The sequence below is a fragment of the Perca flavescens genome, chromosome 4 (assembly GCF_004354835.1).
Source record: "Perca flavescens isolate YP-PL-M2 chromosome 4, PFLA_1.0, whole genome shotgun sequence".
NCBI classification, from domain to species: Eukaryota; Metazoa; Chordata; class Actinopteri; order Perciformes; family Percidae; genus Perca; species Perca flavescens.
Window position 1 is genome coordinate 33665496 of NC_041334.1, and position 13473 is coordinate 33678968.

Below are 13473 nucleotides of genomic sequence, written 5' to 3' on the forward strand. Positions count from 1 at the left end.
CTCCCAAATGAATTCACAGTTGAAAATTGGAGAAACATTACAAATGTAGATTTTTTTTTAGAGTAGCCTACTCATCTGCTTTACCATTACACTCCTATGACATTGTCAGGCTCACGATGGACAATAAAATAAAGTAAAAGATCCAAATTCATGCAGTTTATTTTATTTTATACAACTTATTCCTTGTCAAAACCTGCTGCCTACATTACCCACAATGCCACTAGACCAGCAACAACTGTTCAGTCAGAATGCTTTATGTGCTAGTAGTAGATAATGTAGCCTCAAGCAGAGATGAGGACTAAAGAGATCTGGTAAGTTCACTTTTTTCTAACTCTACTCCAGGTGTTTTTCATTTTCAAACTTGTAGTCCCCAGCTCCATCTGACACGGACTCAAGTGACATCACTTGAGGCAGTTTGTTAGATTTTGCACATCTCCCCATGGAGCCACAAATTGCTTAATGTGTGTTAATAAGCCAGAGATCTTCAACAGGGGGTCCTCAGAGTTACTGCAGGAGGGCCACCAAATTATTTAATTTTTCAAATATTTAGAATGTCTTAACATTAAGCCAACATATTATTAGCAAATATAAATCAGCCTATTTGTGAAAAAAAAAAACACTGATGATAGGCTTACTGGCTTATAGGTAGTCACTAAGATAGCCATCCACAGACAGTTATGCCTAAGGATTCATTGTGCCACATGTATGTTTAACATTAAAACATGATTTATAAAATAATGGCAACAATTATTATTCAAATTGCTTAGTATTCTTCGCACAAAAAAAATATGTACAATTGTTACCATCCTACACGTTTTTGTAGGTCCAATTTAATATGCAACTTCATAATATATGTAGCAGGGGTCCATGATCCATCTCTCTCTCTCTTCAAACACTTTGAAGACCCCTGGCCTAGGCTATATAGCCTATATTTTCATCCACCCCATTCCGGAAAAGTTCTGACTGGGGCTTTAAAGTTCTCAAGTAGACTACCTCCTCAAAGACAAAACCAGCATCACAGACAAATTCGGAGTTTTAAGCCAATTTGACCTCGATAGATCCCTCCTCCTCCTCCTCCAGTCAGTCAGCTGAAGTCGTCCTGACAGCACGGTCCTCTGTACATCCAGCAGGAGCCTGAGTTCTTCCCGTCCGTCCCACTGAGCTGTGTTGCTTTCGGTGGTCCCTGGTGGAGCTGTTGCTGCTGAGCATGTGCTCGGCTGCTCCACAGGGCAGAAGGAACGCTTCCCATCAGCACACAGGTTGCAGGCATGGATCGCTGAGCGCACGGCTCCGACTCAAGAGGTAAGAGTGCAGGTTTGCTAAATAATCCATGCGTTTTATTTTATTTATTTTGTAGCATCCCAGATTTTGTGTGTCCAGCCGTTAGTCTGAGAAAGACATTTTAGTGTAAAATTGCGCAGCCGTTTGGCAAACAGTTGGCACGCAGGTGTACCCCCACCTATCCAGTCCAACAATAACTTAAATTGCCAATTAAATCATTTTGTGTGATAGGAACGTGCACTCAAATTCACGGATATAGGCGCTGTTTAATTTGTTTTGCCTTAGTTGAACTTTTACGCAGCGTTGGCTTTTCTTATTTTTTTCTATTTAATTATAGGCCTAACGTTAAGTGTAGATATTTAACAAAATCTTTATACACTGGAAACACTGTGTTGGTAATGCATATCATATCATATCAAACTTAATGTGTTTATTTGATTAGAGAATGGCTACTTGCAGTGCACAGCAGCACACCGCTCTGTGTGCTGTTTGGCAGTCAGAGCTCCACGAAATATCGATTTAGCAGAGGAATCAGGGTTTTATTAGAAACCACGGACTGTATGTGGGAGTGTGCTTGACACAGTTACGGGCTCTGAGGCTGTGTATTTCTCCCACGCTCCTGAGGGAGTTCACTGCAGTCCGCTGGAAACATTTCACCATGCATCCTGCAGCCTATCAAAGATTGGTTGTCTGTTTGGATGGTGTGTGTGTGTGTGTGTGTGTGTGTGTGTGTGTGTGTGTGTGTGTGTGTGTGTGTGTGTTTGCGATGTTTTGCATTTGTGCATTTGTGTGCCAACAGCTGAGGGGCCAAACATGCCTTAAAATATCTATAAAATGCCTTAAACCTCTCGTAATCTATTCTCACTGCCCGTCAGGGTCTGATAGTTGCTGATATGGTAATTTTAGGTAAGAATCAATAACATATACAAATTTAATTAAATAGTTAAACCCATGGGCTGTGGTCAAGTCCACCTTTGTCGAGTCCAAGAAAAGGCTAAGACCAGGACTAGTCGAGACCATGTCAAGACCGAGTCCAAAGCGGTTCAAGTCCAAGTCAAGGTAGAGTCCAAATGAGAGACAGTCGAGACCGAGACAGAACAAAAAGAATCCTCTTCAACAGCACTTTCTTACCTGTTCATAATACATGTGATATGAGAGACAGTATCTTCTATTTTAATACCAACGAGTCCAAGACAATTAGTAAAACATCAGACTTGAGATGTTTTTCTATCAAGTACTACAGCCCTGGTTAAACCTTAATGGTTCATTTATCAAGGCAGAATGAGGAGCATAAGAGACCTTTTGGACTTGCAACAGGTCTGTTAAATAACCTTTAAAGTTACTACAATTATGCACAGTATACCTTAATATGAAACAGATTAAGGTATACACTAAAAGGATTTTGTTCCCTGCAGGTCTATTTTCACTTATTTCATCCAAAATGTGGTTATCAAGTTTTATCAACAATTTGATGATGATAATGTATCTGCAAAGCACAATTCACAAATATAGGCCTATCTGGTTTCAGTTTCTCAGCTACAGTATATTTTTACGGGTTGGTTGGGAAAAACAAGCACTTTATAGTCGTCACCTCGGGTTCTGAGAAATTGTAACATCACTAATTTTTTAAGACCAAATGTTTAATCGAGAAAATAATTGGCAGATGCTTTTAAATTAAAGTCATCGTTGCTAGTATTAATGCTGGTGTTGTGTTTTGTATAGCCCTTGTAAAGCCAGGAAAGCCAACCGTATCCAGTTTTGACAGATGGGACAATATGCTGCTCAGCATTTTGGAAATGCATTCTGCCGTCACAGAATCAAATAATTCCGATTTATACTCTCATACAATCCATATGCTGCTTCATGCACTTTCTCTCTCAGCTGTCACAAGCAACAGTGTTTTATGTCAAAGAACACAACAACTAAAAAGAGAGATGTACAGAGGGACAAATAAAGACAATGAAAGTGAAACTAAATGCAGTAAGACACAGCAGGCAAGATTAGAATTAACCGAGATAGGAGGGGTTGGTTGCAACAGTGTGGGGGTGGAAGAAAGAAAAAAGAAAAAAGAGAGAAGTCTTGATGAAAGCGTTTGGGTTGCTGCATCTCCTCCGCCACATTGTCCCCGTGTTCTGTGGACGGCTTTGATTGTGAACATAAAGGAAGAAAAAGAAATCCTGCTGAAGACAGAAAGTGTGTGTGTGTGTGTGCATGTGTGAGTGCGTGTCTGCGTGTGTGTAAATATAACATCATCATCTCCTCTCTTTCTTGCTGTCGTCAGCTAACACACACATGGATAAATTGTCTTCTAATTACCTCCTTCTTAAGTAACCCCATCATTTTCCATTAAATGGCTTTCTGTTCAGCATTTATCAACCTGTCAGTTGAAACACACCTTTTATCTTGTCTCTGTTTCTTCCTTTCCCCCACTTGCTTCTTCCCCAAGGTTATGTTTTCAAAGGCTGACTATTCCAGGTCCATATTTCAGCTTAGCAGTAAATCATTCAGGTAACAGGACAACACAAAGGTCCTCAGTGAGAGCCTGGAGGCTTTGCTCGAGCCTGAATTGCCCGTTGTTGGAGAGTCCGTCTGAATAATGGATTTGTAGTGTATTCAATGACTAAAATGGTAACAGGTGCACTCACTCACTATATGTGCAAGTTATCTATCAGACTTCTCCTCTGTGGTTATTTTAAGAGACACATTCATTAAAGATGAGTCTCATCTTGCTGAGAAGCTGAGGGTTTGCTTGATTTTACTCTCCCTCATATTTTCCCTTTTAAGCACTCTGTATTTTTTAATATTTCATGACGTCCAGCTTGCTTTTTACAGCTGCTCCTCCGGCCACAATTAAGGGTTGTAAAAACCCTGGACAGAGGTTCTATAAACCAATCAGAATGAAGAGGACCGTTGACCCTGCTCGCACCCTTGCTGTTAACACAGCAGCGAGGGTTCAGAGTGTGTTTATTTATTTATGTCTTTATATAGATCATAAGACGTATAGTATTATATTATAATAGTATATGTTGTAGAACTGGCAACTTTTTGTTTAACAAAGTTTTAAATATTTTGGAGGCCATGCGCAAATAAAAAACAAACAGAATATGAGTTATAGAAATCTAAACTATAATTATACTAGGTGTCGAAATTAATCAAATAATCGATGCATCGAATCGTGGACATGGACAATGCTGCATCTCATAATCAATTATTTCTGTTTACAATTTAATGTAGGCCTAACAACATTTCTGTTTACATATTCTGTTATGTTTTGCACATTCAGGAAGTGCCATGTGCTCAGTGCTGTATAGTTTTATGTATCCAGTTTATTTAGTATTAGAGCACTGCAGAATGTTTTGTTTTTGAAGCTTGAAAAGCTATGAATTAAATATCCTACATGGCTATAATTTATTTGACGCATCGTGACGCATCGTGATGTGTCACGATGCATTGAGACATCGAATCGAATTAAATCGCTGATATGATAATCGTAATCGAATCGAATCGGGAGATCAGTGAAGATTCACACCTCTAAATGATGCAGCTATTGTGAATTCTTTTTCATTTTTCAAAAGAGGATAAAGCTTGTTTTGGACATATTTGTGGAAACAGCAACAACCCTTGAGTTTGGATTGTTCTGTCAAACCACCAGCTTTAATTTCGACAGTGTGATTATTTCAAATTGTGTGTGTGCAGTCCCAGTAGGGCTTTACATAATCCTGTTTTCCATTATGGGTCTATATAACTTTGCATACAATGGACATATTAGCTGTATAGAACTATTCAAAATGCTTATTACAGTTTACATGATAATACTAATTTTGAAAATGATAAATGTAATGCCACTCAAGTATTTGTCTAAACATTTGAAGGTCGGAGTCATGCCACAAAGAGTTGGCCTGTTAATGGCAGACAAGCAGCTGGGAGTCAGACTCAGTGGGGATTCTGTATTCAATTCGTATTTGTTTTACATTTCATCTGCTGGCAGAGAAAATAATCCCTTACATTTACAACCCTGGAATACACTCCAATGCTGCTCCAGATGATACTTTTGTCCTATCTGTATTTATTCTACAGCTACAAGACCACTTAGACTCAGCAGGTGTCATGTTGTACATCTGTGTGTATGTGTGTTTGTGTTTCTTTGTGTGTGTGTGTGTGTGTGTGTGCGTGTGTGTGTGTGTGTGTACAAATGTAGTAATATGTGTGTGCTGCTCTCCCAAGCCAACTGCCGAGGGTGAGCAGTGGCCTGCAAGTGCTTTGACTTGACATTTTGTCTCAATCATGTCATGGTGACTGGAGAGAGTGCTCAAATATAGACAGCTTATGTTTTTTTACTCTTGTGCTAACACACATGCTGGTGGGTGTTGCACAGAGGGAGTATATATATATATATATATATATATATATATATATATATATATATATATATATATATATATATATATATATACACACACACACACAGTATATATATATATATATATATGTGTGTGTGTATGTGTGATATGTGTGTATGATAGATATAATCATTAAATGCCCATCCTGATCATTGTGTTAATTTTATAATTTGTTTAATTAATCTGTATATGTGTTCATAATCTAAATCTGCAAAGTAGCTAGTAACTAAAGCTGTAAAATAAATGAAGTGGGGTAAATAGTACAATATTTGGCCCTGAATTGTAGTGGAGTAAAATAATAAAGTAACATAAAAATAAAGTACCTTAAACATTTTACTTAAGTACAGTACTTGAGTAAATGTACTTAGTTACATTCCACACCTGCATAGGTTTAACATTACAGTAATATGAACGTTATTAGTGACAGAATACAATTTAGTTAATTAAGTTTTTTTGTCTTTTAATTACAGTGTTGGCACTCAGCGCTGTCTGGTTCTGCGTAGGTTTCCACTGAGAGAGAAAAGAGTAAAATATCAAACACTTGTTGCTTGATTTGATTTATCATGGTCCTTTTTTAGTGTGGTTGATTAAAACACAATTTCCCACAGTATTCCCATGCAAATCCTACATTAAATCTGTATTCCCCATTATTATTGTTCATTATATCTTTCTTCAGCATTTCTATCTTCTCACTATATATCATTTTGACAACCTGTTACATCAGCTTGTCTCACAGGAATATTAACATTATCTTCACTGTCTTTTCATCTTTGTGCTGCTGCTCTGGGGGAATGCTGATGTGATCTCTGTTCAATTATACATGTTATACAGTCTCTCGTCACATATTTTCTGGCTTCCTACACCAGCGGGGAAACGGTTGTAAGGCATCACCTAGATATGTGTAGAAAGTGGTAGCTTTGGATGTGGTGTACCAGTTTGTGAATTAACCCTCCTGCTGAGGCTTTAATGCACTGTAAAGTGTTGTAATTTAAAACATTTATTTCACTTTTCCACAACTTGCAATAATTTTTTACACATCCCAGAATTACATTCTACAATTTGCAGCAACCAGTTCTAAATGACTGCATTCAAGTCTGACTATTTAGGTGGAGAAGGAAATATAGAAATTGCTGTTCCTCTTTATAAAGGATTTCACCTTTGTGGTTGTTGAACGTTGGTGTAAAACTATAGACGCAGAAAGAAGTTCTTGCTTTTTAAGTTTGTTAGCAGAACCTGATGTCTACTGTTTCTGTTTCTACTGCTTCTAAATTGCTGAAAAGTTTTAATGTTCAACTTGATTATCCTGAATAACGTTGACAATAAACAAAATCCCAAAGCAACAAAACGAGCATCCATAAACAGGTTTCATTAAGAGCTGAAAGGAGATCAGAACGAAAGACAGAGACACTCCTCCTAACTGAATCAAAAATTAAAGGTCCCATAACATGGTGCTCTTTGGATGCTTTTATATAGACCTTAGTGGTCCCCTAATACTGTATCTGAAGTCTCTTTTATATAGACCTTAGTGGTCCCCTAATACTGTATCTGAAGTCTCTTTTATATATACCTTAGTGGTCCCCTAATACTGTATCAGAAGTCTCTTTTATATAGACCTTAGTGGTCCCCTAATACTGTATCTGAAGTCTCTTTTATAAGAGACCTTAGTGGTCCCCTAATACTGTATCTGAAGTCTCTTTTATATAGACCTTAGTGGTCCCCTAATACTGTATCTGAAGTTTCTTTTATATAGACCTTAGTGGTCCCCTAATACTGTATCAGAAGTATCTTTCCTGAAATTCAGCCTTGTTGCCGAATTACAGCCACTAGAGCCAGTCCCACAATGAGTTTTCCTTAGTATGTGCCATTTCTGTGACTGTAGCTATTGAGGAGTAGAGAGGGGGGGCAAGGTGGAGGGTGGGTGTGTGGTCTTGACCAACTGCCACTTTGCTCGTTTGAAAGCCATGAGGTCTCTCTCTCTCTCATGGGTGGGCCAAATTCTCTGAAATTTGCTCCTTATGACTTCATAAGGAGCAAGATTCCTGATCGGCCCATCTGAGCTTTCATTTTGTCAAAGGCAGAGCAGGATACCCAGGGCTCGGTTTACACCTATCACCATTTCTAGCCACTGGGGGACCATAGGCAGGCTGGGGGAACTCATATTAATGTTAAAAAACCTCATAAAGTGAAATTTTCATGCCATGGGACCTTTAAGGATTAGGACTCAGATGTGATGTAGAAGTACTGTAGAGAATGACTTGAATATGTTTATGTATTGCAGATGGTAATGTGTACATCTTTGCATTTTGCACTAAAAGTACAGGCATCAACTGTAGATATGACCAAGATTAACATCAGTTTATTATCAAACCACAAAATGTGCCAAAGGTACAGCACACATAGCTTTTTAACAACTGAGTGTTTTAGGGTGCATTTTTTGTGAAAGCTATAGGTTGACATTATGCTAAATCTGCTTTTTTGCCAAGATTTAGATGAAAAGATTCATACTAGAGTGGTACCAAAATTCCCATCTAGCAAGTGTTAATTATTTAATAATTATACAACTTATTTATCTAAATTAAGGATTCAAACTGGAAAATGCAGATCCGTTCAGAACACTCACATCACAAAATCACATAACGTCTTGGTTCTTGACATTATCACCTGATATTCAGTTGTTTTATGAAAATGTGTAATTGCCCACCTCCGACCTCATTACATTGTCAGAGGTTAAATGGAGAAGGTGTTGCTGAGATGGGTTGTCTGCTGATTAAATGCCATCTCCTTGACCTTTTCCTGGTTCTCAGTAGGATCTTGGTTAAATAATTGCCTTCTGCAAAGCTAGAAAATGGTCACACAAACAGTCACCTGGAGCACACCCTGGTGAGTGTCTTCCACTCACAGGCGACATAATTAGGAAGCCATCTTTAGAAATGCACCTGGTTTCACACTCGGCTGTCTCCGGCTGACAGTTAAGGCTCTTATATACTAGATGCATCCAAGGTGGCGCGCGCCATCGTGACGTCAAAATGACGTAATATCCTGCTGGCGCGCCCAATTTATAGCGCGCGAGCAGAGGTCGCGCGCGGCTCTTTATTTTTCAGCGGCGCGCGACAAAGCGGAAACAGGAGGCCTGAACGAGATCGGCGACAACTCTCAGAGTGACTGCAAGTCTGTCTTGTAAACTTACCGGGTTAAGATGAGTTCTTTTATGGTGAATGAAAGGCTCGATCCGACGAAGTAGGTCAGTGAATCACATCGAAGCATTGACGTTGACGTTTTCTTCTTCTTCTAGTCCGTAGAAAGCGCCACCTCTGTTCAGGAGAAGACTGCAACTAGTGTCATGACCACCAGCGCAGGTATAAATAGTCACGGCGATCTCATGACGTCACACTTGCACGCGCCAGCTCGGCTGCGTCTAGTATATAAGAGCCATTTGAACGTGCAACGCTTCTGTCGCGCCGCGCTCCACTTTATTCCTATGGGTGATGTCAAGCAACTTCAATGCGCCCGCAAAGCATTCTGGGAAGTTGACGCTGCATTTGAAAAAATGCTGCGCGTCAAAAAGCTGGCCGATGCCCATCTTTATGCAAATTAATCTGTTGAACGCGACGCGACTATCCAGTAGAAGTAGGCGGAAATCTTTCAAACTAACCTTTGTCAATCTGAAATGAAGACAGATTCAGCAACTGTATGGCCTATTTCTTGCTAAAAATACTAGATCGTATTCTCAATGCGCCGCCATGACACTCGGTTGAAATTCTCGAGCAGCCAGACCCACGTCACGCGTTCGTCCAATCAGCTGGCAGTCAAGGGCGTCGAGCATCAACCATGGCTGTATGACGTTGCGACACCACGGTTCAGTCGTGTCGGTCAAATGGATCTGTACCGTTAGTTATCAGGAGTGGTGGAGTTGCTTTCTCACAAGGTTTTATCTGGATTTGGAAATTAAAAAAAAGTGCTTTGCAAAGCCTTAAACTGAACTGATCACTCAGATTCAAAGAGGGACAGCATTCTTAATAACAAACTTGAGGATAAAGAACAGTGTGAAACAGCACAGTGCTCTCCAGGGTCAGACATGAGGCGCTTTGGGTCAAAGCAGGGTCATATTTATTGATATTTCACACTTCTGCTTCACATGAATGCCCTTTGCAACTCAACCGAGATTAAACAGTGGTGCAGAAAACCAATGTAACTGATTTTTTTTCAAGTAGAAAACTTGTTACAAAAAGGTACTGTATAAAAATCACACCAAAACTCCCTAAAAATAAAGCAAATTTAGCACAGCCGAACCATTATAGGAAAACCTGTGTATCATAGAGCTCCAGTCTACATTCTATGACCAGATTGCTTTTCCGCTGCAATTTTAAGATTGGCAATATCTGTCCACTTTTTCTGTGCTTAGCATCTTACCCGTGCAGGCATCATGCTTTTCACTCAGGCAATCGTAAGTGGAGTCTTTTGGGACATAAGCAGTCTGTTCTGGAGGCAACCAGGAAACCAGCAGCAGTAAGTGATGTAGGAGTTTAGAGTGGAAAAAAGAGCTGCCACCTCTGTCCACTGGGACATCTTGTTTACCAGGCTCCTGGCTCATGCTTCTTTTCTACTTCCTTCCCTCACATTTTCTGTAATCTGTCTCAGGTTTCCAGCATGTTTTTCAGATATCCTACTTCCAGGTGATGCATGCCTTCTTTTAAACAAGAATCCACCACTTCGAGTGCTCAGCCCTCACCGGAAAAAGTGCTTCTAATATCCTTCACTGGTCTCCGTCCAGAGCAACGGGATCAGTTGGTCCATGTATTTAACTGTCTATGGGTGTCACACACTTCGATACTATGGCACCTCTGCCAGAACTGTAGTGGGGTTTCCGTGGCAACAGAAACTGGGAGAGTCCATCGCTCAACCGAATGTCTTGTTGCCAGCAGATAAGAGTTGATCTGTTAGATCTGTAGGGTCGTCAACAAATGTTTTAAACACTTGATGCTGAAATTTCCACCTTTTAATGATTTTAGGGGAAAGCAAGCTGTGATTTTAATCATTCAATTGATTTCCCACAGGTGCAATCAGTGGCCACCCTCTAATCAGCTGTGTTCTGCACAGTGCACACTGCCTTTAATCCTGTGGTTGTCAATACAACAGTAAGATACTGTCTGGGTGCCTGTGTACCAACAGGCTGTGTCTAACAGCTATAACAAAAAATCACGAAAAAAAGTCATCAATGACCTGCGAGCTGCGAACTGAATGGCAGCAGTCTAGTTGTTGGTTGATATTTAATTGAAGTCAACACTTTGTCCTCCATTTAATGCCATTGTTTCTAAAGAATAAGTTAAAGCCACCACCCTTAATCACCACAACCAGAATTCAAAACAGTGGATTGGATCATCAACCCTAAATCCTATGGAGGGAATATTTATTCATAATTCAAAATGAAAGTCCAAAGAGAAAATGAAGCAAGATCTAAAAATAGAAAAATAGTATTATTTTACTACACTACTAGAAACAATCATGCCATAATTAAATGTGAAATGTAAAAGCTTAAATGGAAATACTTAAATTAAATGTGAAATATAAAAGCTTAAATGGAAATACTTAAATTAAATGTGAAATATAAAAGCTTAAATTAAAATCTCAAATAGAAAAAAAAAAGCCTTTAGCCCTTCCCCTTTATAATTTTCAATTTGACATTTTATCTTTTGAATTTTATGTTTTACATTTGACATTGACATTTCAAGATTCACCTTTTATATTTTGATTTAACATTAAGCTTTTCATTTAGAAGTGACAGGTGTCAATTTAAATGAGGAGGCGTGGCCCAACGGCTGGTGGGAGAGTCTGAAACAGCTTCCAGCTGACAGCGGCTGCTGTGAGTATTACCGGCCGCCGGTAAGCAAGCGATCCCGGCCACCGCCAGTTGGCTGTCACATAAGACTGGAGCTTCCAAGTCTGACAACATATCGGAGAAAATGTGCAATTGGCCATCAATTTTTGTGAAAACTGCCCATATTCAAACTGTACACAGTTAATTTCTCGCATAAAACAGTCTCAGAAATGAATTTAGTGGTGAAATAGCAGCACTAATTCTATTTCTGGACCAATAACACTGTTGCTACAGTGAGTTTTTTGGTCAACCAACGGAGATGTAGTTACAGCATGTACAGTAACTCCCCCTAAAAGCACGTTTACATTTTTGTTTGTGTTCATATTAAAGGTCCCATGGCATGAAAATTTCACTTTATGAGGTTTTTTAACATTAATATGAGTTCCCCCAGTCTGCCTATGGTCCCCCAGTAGCTAGAAATGGTGATAGGTGTAAACCGAGCCCTGGGTATCCTGCTCTGCCTTTGACAAAATGAAAGCTCAGATGGGCCGATCAGGAATCTTCTCCTTATGAGGTCATAAGGAGCAAGGTTACCTCCCCTTTCTCTGCTTTGCCCGCCCAGAGAATTTGGCCCACCCATGAGAGAAAGAGACCTCATGGCTTTCAAACGAGCAAAGTGGCAGTTGGTCAAGGCCACACCCCCCCTCTCCACCTTGCCCCCCCCCCTCTCTCCTCCTCAATAGCTTCAGACACAGAAATGGTACATCCTAAGGAAAGCTCATTGTGTGACTGGCTCTAGTGGCTGTAATTCTGCACCAAGGCATGAATTTCGGGAAAGAGACTTCAGATACAGTATTAGGGGACCACTAAGGTCTATATAAAAGAGACTTCAGATACAGTATTAGGGGACCACTAAGGTCTATATAAAAGAGACTTCAGATACAGTATTAGGGGACCACTAAGGTCTATATAAAAGAGACTTCAGATACAGTATTAGGGGACCACTAAGGTCTATATACCACTAAGGTCTATATAAAAGAGACTTCAGATACAGTATTAGGGGACCACTAAGGTCTATATAAAAGAGACTTCAGATACAGTATTAGGGGACCACTAAGGTCTATATAAAAGAGACTTCAGATACAGTATTAGGGGACCACTAAGGTCTATATAAAAGAGACTTCAGATACAGTATTAGGGGACCACTAAAGTCTATATAAAAGCATCCAAAGAGCACCATGTCATGGGACCTTTAAACAAACAAGATATGTTGGTGAGCTTTAGAAGTGCTGGTGGACATATTTTTTTAACTTTGGACATAGATAGGCTGTTACCCCATGCTTCCAGTACAGTAATTCTTTTAACGTGTAAAATGTGCTTCAGTTTTTATGCTCCACATATCTGGAACAAACTCCCAGAAAACTGCAGGTCCGCTGCAACTCTCAGTTCTTTTAAATCCAGGCTGAAGACATATCTTTTTAATGTTGCCTTTCTTTAAATAACCTATTTTTAACTGCTCTTTATTTAAAATTCTTATACTGCACTGTACATTTTATTCTTGTCTTTTAATGATCTTAAATTGTTGTTAATTGTTTTAATGCTTTGAAATTGTTTTTAATTGTTTTCTAACTGTTTTTAATGTTTCATGTTTCATGTAAAGCACTTTGAATTGCCTTGTTGCTGAAATGTGCTATACAAATAAAGCTGCCTTGCCTTGCCTTGCCTTCAGTAAATCATTTGTTTTGGTAGATTCATCTATAGTTAAAATTGCCGATTTGTTGTACCTGTTTTTAATCACATAAATCTCCCTGAAATCTGCTTTATGATTGATGTTTACCTTTGGTTTATTCTGCAGCTATCTCACGGCAGTTTGTGAAATGGTCACGTTATTTAATCTATTGATTCATGTACACAGACACGTTTAACCGTGTTGGTTATTCCTTGATGTCCTTCCTTTTAGTGAATTAACTCTTCAGA